The 14,782-nt window shown below is 34.2% G+C and overlaps 1 protein-coding gene across 4 annotated transcripts in view; it reads left to right on the top strand.

The window, feature by feature from the left end:
- The first annotated feature begins 9,575 nt into the window (after positions 1-9,575).
- The window catches only part of Rab3-GEF (Rab3 GDP-GTP exchange factor), a 265,816-nt gene continuing 260,609 nt past the window's right edge, over positions 9,576-14,782 (top strand). For all 4 annotated transcript variants that reach the window (XM_069826882.1, XM_069826883.1, XM_069826884.1 and 1 more), the window contains exon 1: positions 9,576-9,722. The gene's annotated coding sequence lies outside the window, so the exon portion shown is untranslated. The remainder of the gene's footprint in view (positions 9,723-14,782) is intronic.

Below are 14,782 nucleotides of genomic sequence, written 5' to 3' on the forward strand. Positions count from 1 at the left end.
CTCCTTGATTGTAAGGCTTATAAACTCAAATGGTGAATTAGTGGAACGATTTTTGGGTTTTTGTGATGTGAGTTGTGATCGAACCTCGGAAGCATTGTTTAATTTGGTGGATACTGTGTTAGGACCGTTTGGGTATAAGGGAAAGCTTGTAGGACAGTGCTACGATGGGGCAAGTGTGATGTCTGGGCACTTAAATGAATTACAAAAAAGAGTGAAAGAAGTTGCACCTCAGGCGATATCTATTCATTGTTTGGCCCATAGATTGGACCTGGTATTACAAGACTCGCTGAAACAGGTGTCTCAGTGCCGTGTCTTTTTTGCTGTTATTAGAGGCATCCCGTCATTTTTTCATCATTCTGTTAAGAGAAGTTATGTTGCGAATACAATTGTAGGAAAGCTTATACCCACAACAACAGATACTAGGTGGAAATTGGTGAAAGTAGTTGCAGAAGAATGGGATGATTTGAAAGCTGTCTTTGAGGCAATAGCTAATGATTTTGAATCTGACCAAACATCTGTTAGACTCTCAAACGGGTTCCTCAATTATATGAAGGATTTTGAATTTGCATTTCTTGTTATTGTTTTCAATGAAATCTTTCAGATCAGTAGCATTTTATTTGATATCCTTCAAAAGAAATCACTGGACGTTATATTTTGTGAGGAACAAGTAAATGATACTTCTCATTTGATCAAACAAAAAAGAACAGATGCCGTTTTTGCCCGTTTTTTTGACAAGGCTAAACAAATGGTTGAATTTTCAGAACAAAAATATGATGAGCTGTCAGAAGATGAACTTTTTCAGAAGTACAAGCAATTATTTTTTGAAATACTTGACGTCATTTTGATGCAAGTTAGCACTAGATTCCAAGACATTGAACAGCTTCAGTTTTGCTCTCTTGTCGATACTTCAAAATTCCTTCAGTATTCAATAGCTTTTCCTTCTAATGCTCTCGCCACTCTACACAAGACCTTCCCACATTTGTTCAAAGTAAGTCGTTTGAAAACAGAACTAGAGCTTCTGTATGCAGATTATGAATACCAAAGTATTCCCCTGATACAAGCACTAAAACTTTTAAGAGAAAACAAAGACGTATTTGAAGAAAGCTATAGGCTCTTTTCCCTCGTCGTAACATTACCGTCAACAAACGTTCCAGTGGAGCGAAGTTTTCCTGCACTCGACCGCGTAAAGGAAAATCTGTGCAATTCAATGGCACAAGGAAGATCAACATCACTGGCGTGCATCTCCATTCACAAGGACTTGTTACATGAGCTGATTGAGAAGGAGCCATTTCATGATGACATCATCGACAAATTCTCCATCCGAAGAGACAGACAAATAAGTTTAGTCTACAAAAAATAGGTAAGTCGTACTTCCATACCCATTAATTGATAACGGAGGCGTGTAATATAAATGCATTTATTCACACTGCAAATGAATAAATACCCGGTGGCAGTGGTAACACTCAATAATGACAATTATAGTCCCGTCGCTCTAATTTCCGGCAGCCAATCGCGTTGCAGGTCGGCTGCATTTAAACGTGTGCGTCTTGTGATTCGCTGATGAAGACATTCATTTCTTAAGGCTCGATAAATACTTAATATAATCGCCCGCCATTTTGGCTCTTTCGTTGGCGTTCGCAGTAAGCACACGACGACGTTATTTGCCGCTCAATTATTTGCTGAATTACAGTGCGTTTGATTTATTATCATAGGAGCTACGACATGATAATGTTTAACGGTGTGGAAAATAGATTCTTCGTCTGGTAGCTCGGCAACGAAAGAACAAAAATGGCGAACGATACTACCTACATAGACTTTATAGAGCCTTCACTTCCTAAGACGTAGGCAAAGAGGATGAGTCACGCCGGGAATAACAGCGTCGCGACTATAAGTATGCATCACTAATTTTCTATAGTAATGTCACAAGATTTGCCAATAAATCCACGAGCGAAAAAAGTGGATTTATTTGGGAAATCTCAGACCTCGAGTGACATTTACTAGGACTATTTCGTGAATAAAATAAAAATGTAAATGATATATCCCTAAAATTCCCTCTCAATATGTTAACAATTGTATAGGCCTATTTATGAATACTTAACCTATTCAGTCGAAATAGATGAATAACGATTACTGCAATAAACAAGCTGAATGTTATTCAGTAATGCCAATTGAGAAAAGCGAAATACATGTTTAAAAATGTTAATTACATGTACTGCGCTTTTCTCTTATTATAACAGAAATACGTTTTCATTATCTGCTGAAATCATAATTTAATTTAAACATTTTATAGCATAATTACAAATAACCTGATTAATATATTAATTAAATGAACAATTGTTATGAAGGAGTGTCATTTTCTTTAGATACAATGGACATGGAATTAGAAGATGTAGATGTGGAAGTAGGATTTCGCGCTTTATTTAGTACAATGGATTCATGCTCATCGATTTACGTGGAAATAGTTGGCGACACTGACTAAACAAAAGAACGACCATGCGATAAATTGATAGTGATAAATCGAGCTGCAGAAATTATCGCGATGTATGACTGTGATTTGTTGGAATTCAGAATTTCATTATACTTCATTGGCCGAAAATGAAATGACATCATATAAACGAAATAGTCTATCTAAGTTTTACAAAACAAAACGTACTGTAACATATAGTCATTTGTTATTGTATTTTATATCATATGTGAATGTTTTTGCCAATTGACATCTTCAGGCATAATTTACAATATCTAAATGTTTTTGTACATATTGAATATTTGGTTACAATAACGTTTTGCAAATACATATGAATAAGTAAATCATATTTAAATATAAAGAATAAAATCATATTTAAAATTAAATATATTAACACAATGGTTACATTTTGGTTATTGTACTATCCTTGTTTTATAAAACTTAGATAATCATTAGAAGGAATTACATATTTATTTGAGCAAGTATTCATACAAATCTACGAGTTGTAACAATAACAGAGTAGGGCAGGCAGACTTCGAGGTCGGCTCAATGAGCTTTTATTATTGGCGCACTTTTATGAGTGATGATGAGGACAGACCGACGGGCGACATTTCATATGAAAGGAAAGCGCCGCAAAGCTTATGGAGTGGCAGTTTCTTGGATATGTTATTGTTGCGATTGCGGTAAGCGGCTTCGTTTGTAATACAGCCGGCATAAATTGTCGGTATCGCCCACAAAGCCGCCCGACTATCGCCCATCAGAGTTAAGAGCCTTTTTATTGTTTAATGTCGTACATATATTATAACAATAATCATTGGAAAAACCACGGTTTCTTTTGTTTTTATACGTACTTCACGTTTTCTACATATTTTACGCGTTTTATGTGTAATTTATGTGGATAACATTTTTTACGCGTAATAAATCCTGATTATGAGGCAAGACGAAAAACAGGAAAGACGGGTAATCCCCAAGTTCGCCCAAACAACCGCGCCTGTCTCCTGCGCATTGCAATCCAGGGCCGGAATATAATATGACAAGTACTCAATAATTACTCACATAACATGACCTGTTGCTTGCCGATCTAGAGTTGCGCTCGGGTAAGGGTTCGATTCCCACTTGGACTGATTACCTGGTTGGATTTTTTCCGAGGTTTTCCGCAACCGTAAGGCGAATGACAGGTAATCTATGGCGAATCCTCGGCCTCACCTCTCTTGTGAGCGTGATCTTTATTGCGCTCGTGTAAAGTAGCCACGTTCAATTAGTAGGCTAGCGGTGTCAAAGAGGACGGAAGCTTTGTAGTTTCAATAATTTTAATTATGTCGCGCTGACCATTGTCGTCAAGTCTTTTGAAGGCCGCTCCAATACTCCACGCGGAGTGTATATATAAACGAGAGTTGCAAATTTTAGCAGTGTGTCTTGTTCCATGTTATATTAATATATAGCAGCAACAAACAAGACGTGACAACGTCGCATTTTCATTTTATTATCGGTGCATGCAATAAAGACCTACAAATCTTAAAAGGAATGCCGCTGCCTAATAATTAAACGAGGCTACTTTAATTTAAGCGCAATAAAGATGCACTTACGTCACAAGTACCATAAATAACTATTATCTCTCTATTTTTTACTCTTTTCTTTATTTCCCTCCTGATCTTCTTAAAACATCCATTTTTGTAGCCAACATTTTATTTTGTTCCTTTGTAGGAATTTGCCATACTTCTGCACCATAGGTAAGAATACTTTGAATTACTGTTTTATAAATTTGCAATTTCCTGTTTCTTGGTATATGTTTGTTCCACCAAAGAGAATTTAGAGCATTAATTGCTTTCTTTTTTTCTGAAATTCTATGTTCAGTTTCTGTATTACTTTTCCCAAATTGATCTATTTTCGTCCCTAAATATATACATTCCGTACTTGGTTCTATAATTTCTCCATTGTCTAGTTGCAGTTGTTCTATCTCCTCGCCAATATATCAATATTCAGTTTTCTTTATATTTATTGTCAATCCCCAACGTTCGTATTTCTCTTTTAATTTTCTTGTCATGTATTCTATGCCATCATAATCTTGTGCAAGTATTACTTGGTCATTGCATAATTAAATGAATACACATGATTGTTGTGGATTGGTATTCCCATTTGTTGACATTTTCGTTTCCAGTTTCTTAATGTACTTTCTAGATATATTTTAAATAGCATTGTAGATAGATTGCATCCTTGTCTTAATCCTTTTGTAACTTGAAAACCTTCTGTTATTTTATTTAAACTTTTTATTTTCGATATCGATCCTTCATATAATATTTTAACCGCCTTAATTAATTTTGAACTAATTGTTGATTCCTGTAGAAGGAAATTAATAAAAAGCAGAACATACCAGACGGATGGCAACCCTAGCGTTAGAGAGGATAGTGTACAGTTCCAGAACTTAAAAGGTACCGGTAATGCAGTAAATTACTTCTATAGACTTAATGAAAATCGAACATAACCCAAGCGTTAACTTAAGAATATAAACGTTACGGTAAAATCAAGAAGTCATGCCATCATTCACGATGGCAACATAAACATAACAGCAAACATACTGGTAACCATGGAAACATAACAACGACGCCATTTCCTCATATTCTGTCGTATACTTCAGCGCTCCACGATTGTGTTCTGTTTGCAAATCACGTAAGCATAAGCATGAAAGTTTGGAGTTTGCAAACTTTCATGTTAACGTCTTACGGTAATGTTTATGTCAATGCTTATGTGAATCATTGTGAATGATCCCATTTGGTAGCCTGGGCGCAGACTTCTGTGTTTATGTTACGGTTATGTTTAATTTTCATTGTGAATGAGCCTTTAGTCGCGAGATTTAATTACTAAAAACTGACGCGCTGACTTACTGCTAAGCGGAATGTTACTTGATCATGCCACTTTTCGAACAGCGCTGTAATAAGCGAAACCTTGTTTCCAGGCGTACGCCCGTTAGTTCAACAGCAACTTTCTTTGAAATAATCGATAACCCACCCCTTGATTCTTCGGAACTGTCAATTTCTATATAACTAATACATCGTTGATCCTTAGAAGTAAATAATTTGAAAAAGAAAGACTTGATTTTGAGACAGAAATAAGTCCAGTGTCATTTTTTCTCCAGATTCTTCTCGATATTTGCCTGAGAAACTTGCAAAACCATAGGATGGTGCTTTCCAAGACTTTGCCAGTTGGCGCTGTGGGAGTTCCTTGTATATTCTCAATCTTTGACATTCATTGGCAATATTTAATCTCCCAAAGACAGTATGCGTGCTTTGATCCAGAATTTTCAATTATATATGCGTGGGCTTTAAGCTTGGTATTAAAATGGAACTCATTTCGTGTCTGTTTATGTAGTCTGAGGATTTAATGAAAGAGCTCGTGCGCTTCTGCTTAATAAAGGCTCCCTGTGTCTAAGATTCAATAACATCAGAGATGCGCAACATTGGGCGGAGTTACAGAAAGGATTATCATACAGGGTGTTCATTCTAGAGTGATACAACCCACAACACAACGCTATATTAAATCAAACCATTACAAAGATAATAGCTTGTGAATAATTGGGTCTTCTTGCACTATAACATTCTACTGCATCACTCGTTCGGTTTATACAGGGTGTTTCCGAGGTGGTGTTACAAACTTTCAAGGTTGATGGCGAAGGGCACATGTATCAATTTGAGATAGGAACCCTGGTCCGGAAATGACCGAGTATCATCTAGTATATAGTTTAGGCCTATTATATTTTATAGAATAATCCTTTAAGATAGAATATATCGCAAATTTTTAGTGAATGGTAGTACAGCAGTACAGGAATATTCACAAAGGTTCTATGTAGATAGTTTCACTAGAAGTATTAGGCTATATTACATGTGGGCTATAATTCTGGTTAATTGACTAGTATATGAACGAACTCCTTCCAATAGTTAGCAGGAATCTTTGTGCACGATGGACACACAGACTGCGTGTCCAGAACCACTTCTTCGGTATCAGATGTGCATAAAACGTGCGTTTCTGTGAAAATCTCGAAATTGGTTTTTTTTGCAACATCACAATAACTTTCTCTTTATGTTTCGCACAATGAGGAAGTAAAAAGCGTGCCATTTGCCCGTTATTTACATTAAATTAAATCATGTTCATGAGCGTCTTAGATTTTAAATAATCTTATAGTTGAATGTCAGTTTAGTAAGTTTGACTACTTTTCAAAACTTGAGGACTATGCTTCAAATCTTGCTGTATTTTTTTTTATTTTATTGGGTTATTTTACGGCGCTGTATCAACACCTAGGTTATTTAGCGTCTGAATGATATGAAGGTGATAATGCCGGTGAAATGAGTCCGGGGTCCAGCACCGAAAGTTACCCAGCATTTGCTCATATTGGGTTGAGGGAAAACCCTGGAAAAAACCTCAACCAGATAACTTGCCCCAACCGGGAATCGAACCCAGGCCACCTGGTTTCGCGGCTAGACGGGCTAACCGCTACTCCACAGGTGTGGACATCTTGCTGTATTCTTGGATATGGATATATTTACAGATTTTTTTTTCATGTATTCATATGTACCCTACATATTCTGTACTATATGCTGTTGTTTCTTCATTTGAAGAGGGGGGGGGTTACTAGGTTTGTACCCTCCTGAACTTTTGAAAAAAAAAAAAAAAATATATATATATATATATATATATATATATATATATATATATATGAGTACTTTCTTAATCCACAATCGTATCTCATTCTCTGATTGTTCACTGTCAGAGTAACAAAATCTACATCAACATAAGGCATAGTTCTCCTATCCCTCCTTCAATATAATCCCTGTGCTTGGTGCTGCGACACGTTCGAATTTTTAACCCTTTGAGTCGTGATTTTATAATTTTGCTAGAAGTGTCGGTCACGATCTAATCGTGATATAGTTTCCATTTTGCTGTTATTCTCCAGACGGCAAATACCACTGTTATGTTGCGCTAAGAGCATAGAGGAAGTTTCAGTGGAGTGGTTCACTTGTGTAAATTTACTTGGCATTTTTCACATAATACTACGTAAAGAAGGTCGGCACTAAGAGGGTTAACAATGCTATCTCTGGTATAAAAACATCTACCGTCTAGTACCGAGCTTGTACTAAAATGAAGCTGACACAATATGAAATTTAACTTATTGTGAATGTTTTGACATTTCTGCAGTGCAGTTAAATATTGTGCATTGTCGATTTTAAACTGATTTTAAGAGCGATATTCACCCCTTCGTTAGTTTGAGTTATGATTTTATTGTAAAACGTTCGTTTAATGTTTTGTGGATTTGACAGTTCGTATTTTTAAAATAAACTTCACATTATCGTTCCGGGTTCTTTGATATGTCTAAGCGACCGCAAAGCTCAATTTTACAACTTTTTTTTTTTTTTAAGTCGCGTAGTAATTCTCGCGAGGTTAGTGAAAATTTCACGTTGGCAAATGTTTCTTCGCAGCCACAGCGTGACGATGTTGTAGCGAACGTTCTTCCAGGAACTAGTTTCACATACCCTGCGAAACTCAGCTGATAATAATAATAATAATAATAATAATAATAATAATAATAATAATAATAATAATACATAAAATTTAAAAAATCAATAACGTAAATTGTAAACAATTTTAGTAATGCCCCCCTTTGACAAAATTATTATTATTATTATTATTATTATTATTATTATTATTATTATTATTTACTTACGAATGGCTTTTAAGGAACCCGAAGGTTCATTGCCGCCCTCACATAAGCCCGCCAGCGGTCCCTATCCTGTGCAAGATTAATCCAGTCTCTATCATCATACCCCACCTCCCTCAAATCCATTTTAATATTATCCTCCCATCTACGTCTCGGCCTCCCTAAAGGTCTTTTTCCCTCCGGTCTCCCAACTAACACTCTATATGCATTTCTGGATTCGCCCATACGTGCTACATGCCCTGCCCATCTCAAACGTCTGGACTTAATGTTCCTAATTATGTCAGGTGAAGAATACAATGCGTGCAGTTCAGTGTTGTGTAACTTTCTCCATTCTCCTGTAACTTCATCCCGCTTAGCCCCAAATATTTTCCTAAGCACCTTATTCTCAAACACCCTGAACCTATGTTCCTCTCTCAGAGTGAGAGTCCAAGTTTCACAACCATACAGAAGAACCGGTAATATAACTGTTTTATAAATTCTAACTTTCAGATTTTTGGATAGCAGACTGGATGATAAGAGCTTCTCAACCGAATAATAACACGCATTTCCCATATTTATTCTGCGTTTAATTTCCTCCCGAGTGTCATTTATATTTGTTACTGATTATTATTATTATTATTATTATTATTATTATTATTATTATTATTATTATTATTATTATTAATCTGTTGTTAATAAAATGGTATTTTTATACCCATCAGTTTCACGGACTTAGGTTCAGTTTTCGGTAGGAAATGGAGGTTCATCTTCTCCCCATAACCACTCTTTCTTTTTAATTGATCCAAAATGGATTATCAAGATCTTTTTTTTTTCTCAGTCTCTGTTGTTTCGAAGATAGTCTTGCCTCAAGCTAACTAATAAGTTTCTTCGTTACTTGTGAATGTCAAATGTTGGTTCCTAAATCTCAGAGGAACGGGAATAAAACGGATCAAATGTCTAATTCTTGAGGGAGATGATGATGATGATGATGATGATGATGATGATGAGTTAAAATACGATGAACGTATCTAAAAAGAGAAAACAAGAAAGTGTTGGGAAGAAAATAAAAATTCATTATAACTATGAGAAATTAATTACCGATTTGGTAGTTTCTGGATGGAAATCTAGATGCCAAAATTAACTAAAATGGGGGTGGGAGGCATTGTTTAGGAAACGAATGATTTCTTCACTCAGAATATGAGGAGGCACACCCCCTGTTCTCCATCCTGCAATTGAACTGACCTTACTCTTGTAAGATGCATGCTGGATTGTTCCGTGTACCTTTTATTTAGTATTAATATGAAATAGACCGTGGACAGACAGCAGTCGGTATTGACTGGTTGGCTTGCCCCTCCATTTTCTCCCCACCCTCTCCACCCGTCTGGTGCTGCTATTGATCTGCTAGCTGGATGGAGCTATCCACGGGGAGTGGGAAATGAGGTCAACATTCTGGAGGGTGGAGGCTCCGTTTTATCTGGAGTTAGGGGTGCTAGTTTTTGTAGGGTGGAGCTCTGGAGCTGCTGAGGCTCAACAGTGTGACATGCTGTGCCTTGTTTTGCTGTGAGGCTGCTGGTAAGAGATACCACAGTGCTGTGTCTGAACCAGTAGCTCGTAATACGTGCGTAATTTCTGTGTGTGTTATTGTAGTGTGTTGCATGTTTTGTATGGTAGCATAATACAAGCAACTAAAATGAAGAAATAATATAATTTCAGTTTTGTTTCCGTCCTGACTTATTTTAATGTTAACCCAGAAGTATGTTTGTTAACACATTTTAATATTTTACTTGTGAACGTTTTCGCCCATTTTGGGCATCTTCAGACCATAAAGATAATTGCATAATACATATTGAAATTCTACAAACAATTAATGGAAGTTTATAAATACACTAGAAACATTTTCTAAAAAGTTACACTAAAATACAGCAACAAAAGGTATTGTATGATAAATATGCATATTTAATGTCATATTCATGACAGCTAGAGATCACGAACGAGTTATTATATTGGATCAATGTTTCCGTCTTGACTTATTTTAATGTTAACCCAAAAGTATGTTCATTAACACATTTTAATATTTTACTTGTGAACGTTTTCTCCCATTTTGGGCATCTTCAGACCATAAATGTATCTGTACATAATTGCATAATACATATTGAAATTCTACATACAGTTAATGGAAGTTTATAAATACACTAGAAACATTTTCTAAAAAGGTACACTAAAAATACAGCAACAAAAGACATGCATATTTAATGCCATATTATAATCATTCATGACAGCTATAGATCACGAACGAGTTATTATATTGGATCAATGTTTCCTTCTTGACTTATTTTAATGTTAACCCAGAAGTATGTTTGTTAACATATTTTAATATTTTACTTGTGAACGTTTTCGCCCATTTTGGACATCTTCAGACCATAAAGATAATTGCATAATACATATTGAAATTCTACAAACAATTAATGGAAGTTTATAAATACACTAGAAACATTTTCTAAAAAGGTACACTAAAAATACAGCAACAAAAGGTATTGTATGGTAAATATGCATATTTAATGTCATATTATAATCATTCATGACAGCTAGAGATCACGAACGAGTTATTATATTGGATCAATGTTTCTTTCTTGACTTATTTTAATGTTAACCCAGAAGTATGTTTGTTAACATATTTTAATATTTTTACTTGTGAACGTTTTCGCCCATTTTGGGCATCTTCAGACCATAAAGATAATTGCATAATACATATTGAAATTCTACAAACAATTAATGGAAGTTTATAAATACACTAGAAACATTTTCTAAAAAGGTACACTAAAAATACAGCAAAAAAAGGTATTGTATGGTAAATATGCATATTTAATGTCATATTATAATCATTCATGACAGCTAGAGATCACGAACGAGTTATTATATTGGATCAATGTTTCTTTCTTGACTTATTGTAATGTTAACCCAGAAGTATGTTTGTTAACATATTTTAATATTTTTCTTGTGAACGTTTTCGTCCATTTTGGGCATCTTCAGACCATAAAGATATCTGTACATAATTGCATAATACATGTTGAAATTCTACAAACAATTAATGGAAGTTTATAAATACACTAAAAACATTTTCTGAAAAGGTACACTAAAAATACAGCAACAAAAGGTATTGTATGGTAAATATGCATATTTAATGTCATATTATAATCATTCATGACAGCTAGAGATCACGAACGAGTTATTATATTGGATCAATGTTTCTTTCTTGACTTATTTTAATGTTAACCCAGAAGTATGTTTGTTAAAACATTTAATATTTTACTTGTGAACGTTTTCGCCCATTTTGGGCATCTTCAGACCATAAAGATATCTGTACATAATTGCATAATACATATTGAAATTCTACAAACAATTAATGGAAGTTTATAAATACACTAGAAACATTTTCTAAAAAGGTACAGTAAAAATACAGCAACAAAAGGTATTGTATGATAAATATGCATATTTAATGTCACATTCATGACAGCTAGAGATCACGAACGAGTTATTATATTGGATCAATGTTTCCGTCTTGACTTATTTTAATCTTAACCCAGAAGTGTGTTTGTTAAAACATTTAATAATTTACTCGTGAACGTTTTCGCCCATTTTGGGCATCTTCAGACCATAAAGATATCTGTACATCATTGCATAATACACATTGAAATTCTACAAACAATTAATGGAAGTTTATAAATTCACTAGAAACGTTTTCTAAAAAGGTACACTAAAATTACAGCAACAAAAGGTATTGTATGGTAAATATGCATATTTAATGTCATATTATAATCATTCATGACAGCTAGAGATCACGAACGAGTTATTATATTGGATCAATGTTTCTTTCTTGACTTATTTTAATGTTAACCCAGAAGTATGTTTGTTAACATATTTTAATATTTTTACTTGTGAACGTTTTCGCCCATTTTGGGCATCTTCAGACCATAAAGATAATTGCATAATACATATTGAAATTCTACAAACAGTTAATGGAAGTTTATAAATACACTAGAAACATTTTCTAAAAAGGTACACTAAAAATACAGCAACAAAAGATAGTTGTATGATAAATATGCATATTTAATGTCGTATTATAATCATTCATAACAGCTATAGATCGCCAACGAGTTATTATATTGGATCAGTGTTTCCGTCTTGACTTATTTTAATGTTAACCTAGAAGTATGTTTGTTAACATATTTTAATATTTTACTTGTGAACGTTTTCGTGCATTTTGGGCATCTTCAGACCATAAAGATATCTGTACATAATTGCATAATACATATTGAAATTCTACAAACAATTAATGGAAGTTTATAAATACACTAGAAACATTTTCTAAAAAGGTACAGTAAAAATACAGCAACAAAAGGTATTGTATGATAAATATGCATATTTAATGTCATATTATAATCATTCATGACAGCTAGAGATCACGAACGAGTTATTATATTGGATCAATGTTTCCGTCTTGACTTATTTTAATGTTAACCTAGAAGTATGTTTGTTAATATATTTTAATATTTTACTTGTGAACGTTTTCGCCCATTTTGGGCATCTTCAGACCATAAAGATATCTGTACATAATTGCATAATACACATTGAAATTCTACAAACAATTATTGGAAGTTTATAAATACACTAGAAACATTTTCTAAAAAGGTACACTAAAATACAGCACCAAAAGGTATTGTATGATAAATATGCATATTTAATGTCATATTATAATCATTCATGACAGCCAGAGATCGCGAACGAGTTATTATATTGGATAAATCTTTATGGTCTGAAGATGCCCAAAATGGGCGAAAACGTTCACAAGTAAAATATTAAAATGTGTTAACAAACATACTTCTGGGTTAACATTAAAATAAGTAAAGACAAACAAAACTAAAATTATATTATTTCTTCATTATAATTCGACTTATTTGACAGCTTTATTAAAATGAATTCAAAATTCAAATAAGCAACTAAAGTTTTAGCCGAAGATTGTATAATACTTTCTTGAAGCTTTGTGGTTTATTTAAAAGTTGCCGTATATATCATGTGCATATTTTTCTGAATGACTTGAGTCGTAGATATGAGTAGTAGCAAATCTGTTCAGTATTTGAGAAGAAAGACTGTACAAATATACTTCGACGGAAACAGTATGACAAAAGTCACATTTTTTATATATATTTGCTGGAAAGTGTAACTTATTTCTGTGGAAATTTAAGATTTGATCTTTTCCAGCAATCACGATGTTTTCTTCATGCTGCGTATAACCCCTAATAAAATGAAGTACGGTATGCATTTTTTTCTTCTCGATTAACACAATTAATTATTTAATTTTTACTGAATTTTCATATTTTTGGTTAATAATTTAATGACGGAGGTTGTAAAACATTTTTTTAGAAAATAATGACTTACAATTAGTGAATGATTCGTGTATAAGCGCATTAGATATGCTAAATGCAAGCTTAATAAAAATTAATAGATGCATATTTCCTGTTTTAAAAGGAATTGCATACTTACTTACTTTTAATGAACCCGGATGTTCATTGCCGCCCTCACATAAGCCCGCCATCGGTCCCTATCCTGAGCAAGATTAATCCAGTCTCTATCATCATATCCCACCTCCCTCAAATCCATTTTAATATTATCTTCCTATCTACGTCTCGGCCTCCCCGAAGGTCTTTTTCCCTCCGGCCTCCCAACTAACACTCTATATGCATTTCTGGATTCGCCCATACGTGCTACATGCCCTGCCCATCTCAAACGTCTGGATTTAATGTTCCTAATTATGTCAGGTGAAGAATACAATGCGTGCAGTTCTGCGTTGTGTAACTTTCTCCATTCTCCTGTAACTTCATCCCTCTTAGCCCCAAATATTTTCCTAAGCACTTGTCCTACTATGATTAAATTATATTGTAATTGCACATTCATAGTACAGATTTTGTAAGTTTTTCGTGAATATTAGCATACTGTGCCGATACAAGTTCAATACATTCTCGGTAAATTTAAATTTTGTGTATTGTTATTATTATTATTATTATTATTATTATTATTATTATTATTATTATTATTATTATTATTATTACGTTACGGTATATTTATTAATATCCATATAAAATGTTTGGAACGTAACTTTTTCACAGTCATCCAATTTTCAACAAACAAGTTAAATTTCATTTTGTGTCCGCTTCATTTTATTATACCAGGCGATAAGTCTTTCTATAATAAGAATGGTGTTGTTATAATTCGAACGTGCTACAGCATCAAGCACAGGGATTATATTGAAGGAGGGGTAGGATAACTATGCCTTATGTCGATGTAGATTTTGTTACTCTGACAATGAAAAATTATAGAAGGGAAAACGATAATGGATAAAAAAATACTAGAGTCTAAATATATGTAATTTTTTTAGTTAAAAAGGGGGGGGGTTTCAATCCCCGTAACCCTCCCTCCCTTGCGTACGCCCCTGTGTCAATGTGTGTGTGTTTTTTTTGTGTCTAATGGCGGGTACTTGACTGTTCGTCATTCACCCATATGAAGCCAGTTGTGTAGACCAATTTACCGACAGAGTCGTTGCCCAGGGTGCGCCATAAGAGGCTGGTCTACGCTAC

Source organism: Periplaneta americana, chromosome 5, assembly GCF_040183065.1.
Source record: "Periplaneta americana isolate PAMFEO1 chromosome 5, P.americana_PAMFEO1_priV1, whole genome shotgun sequence".
NCBI classification, from domain to species: Eukaryota; Metazoa; Arthropoda; class Insecta; order Blattodea; family Blattidae; genus Periplaneta; species Periplaneta americana.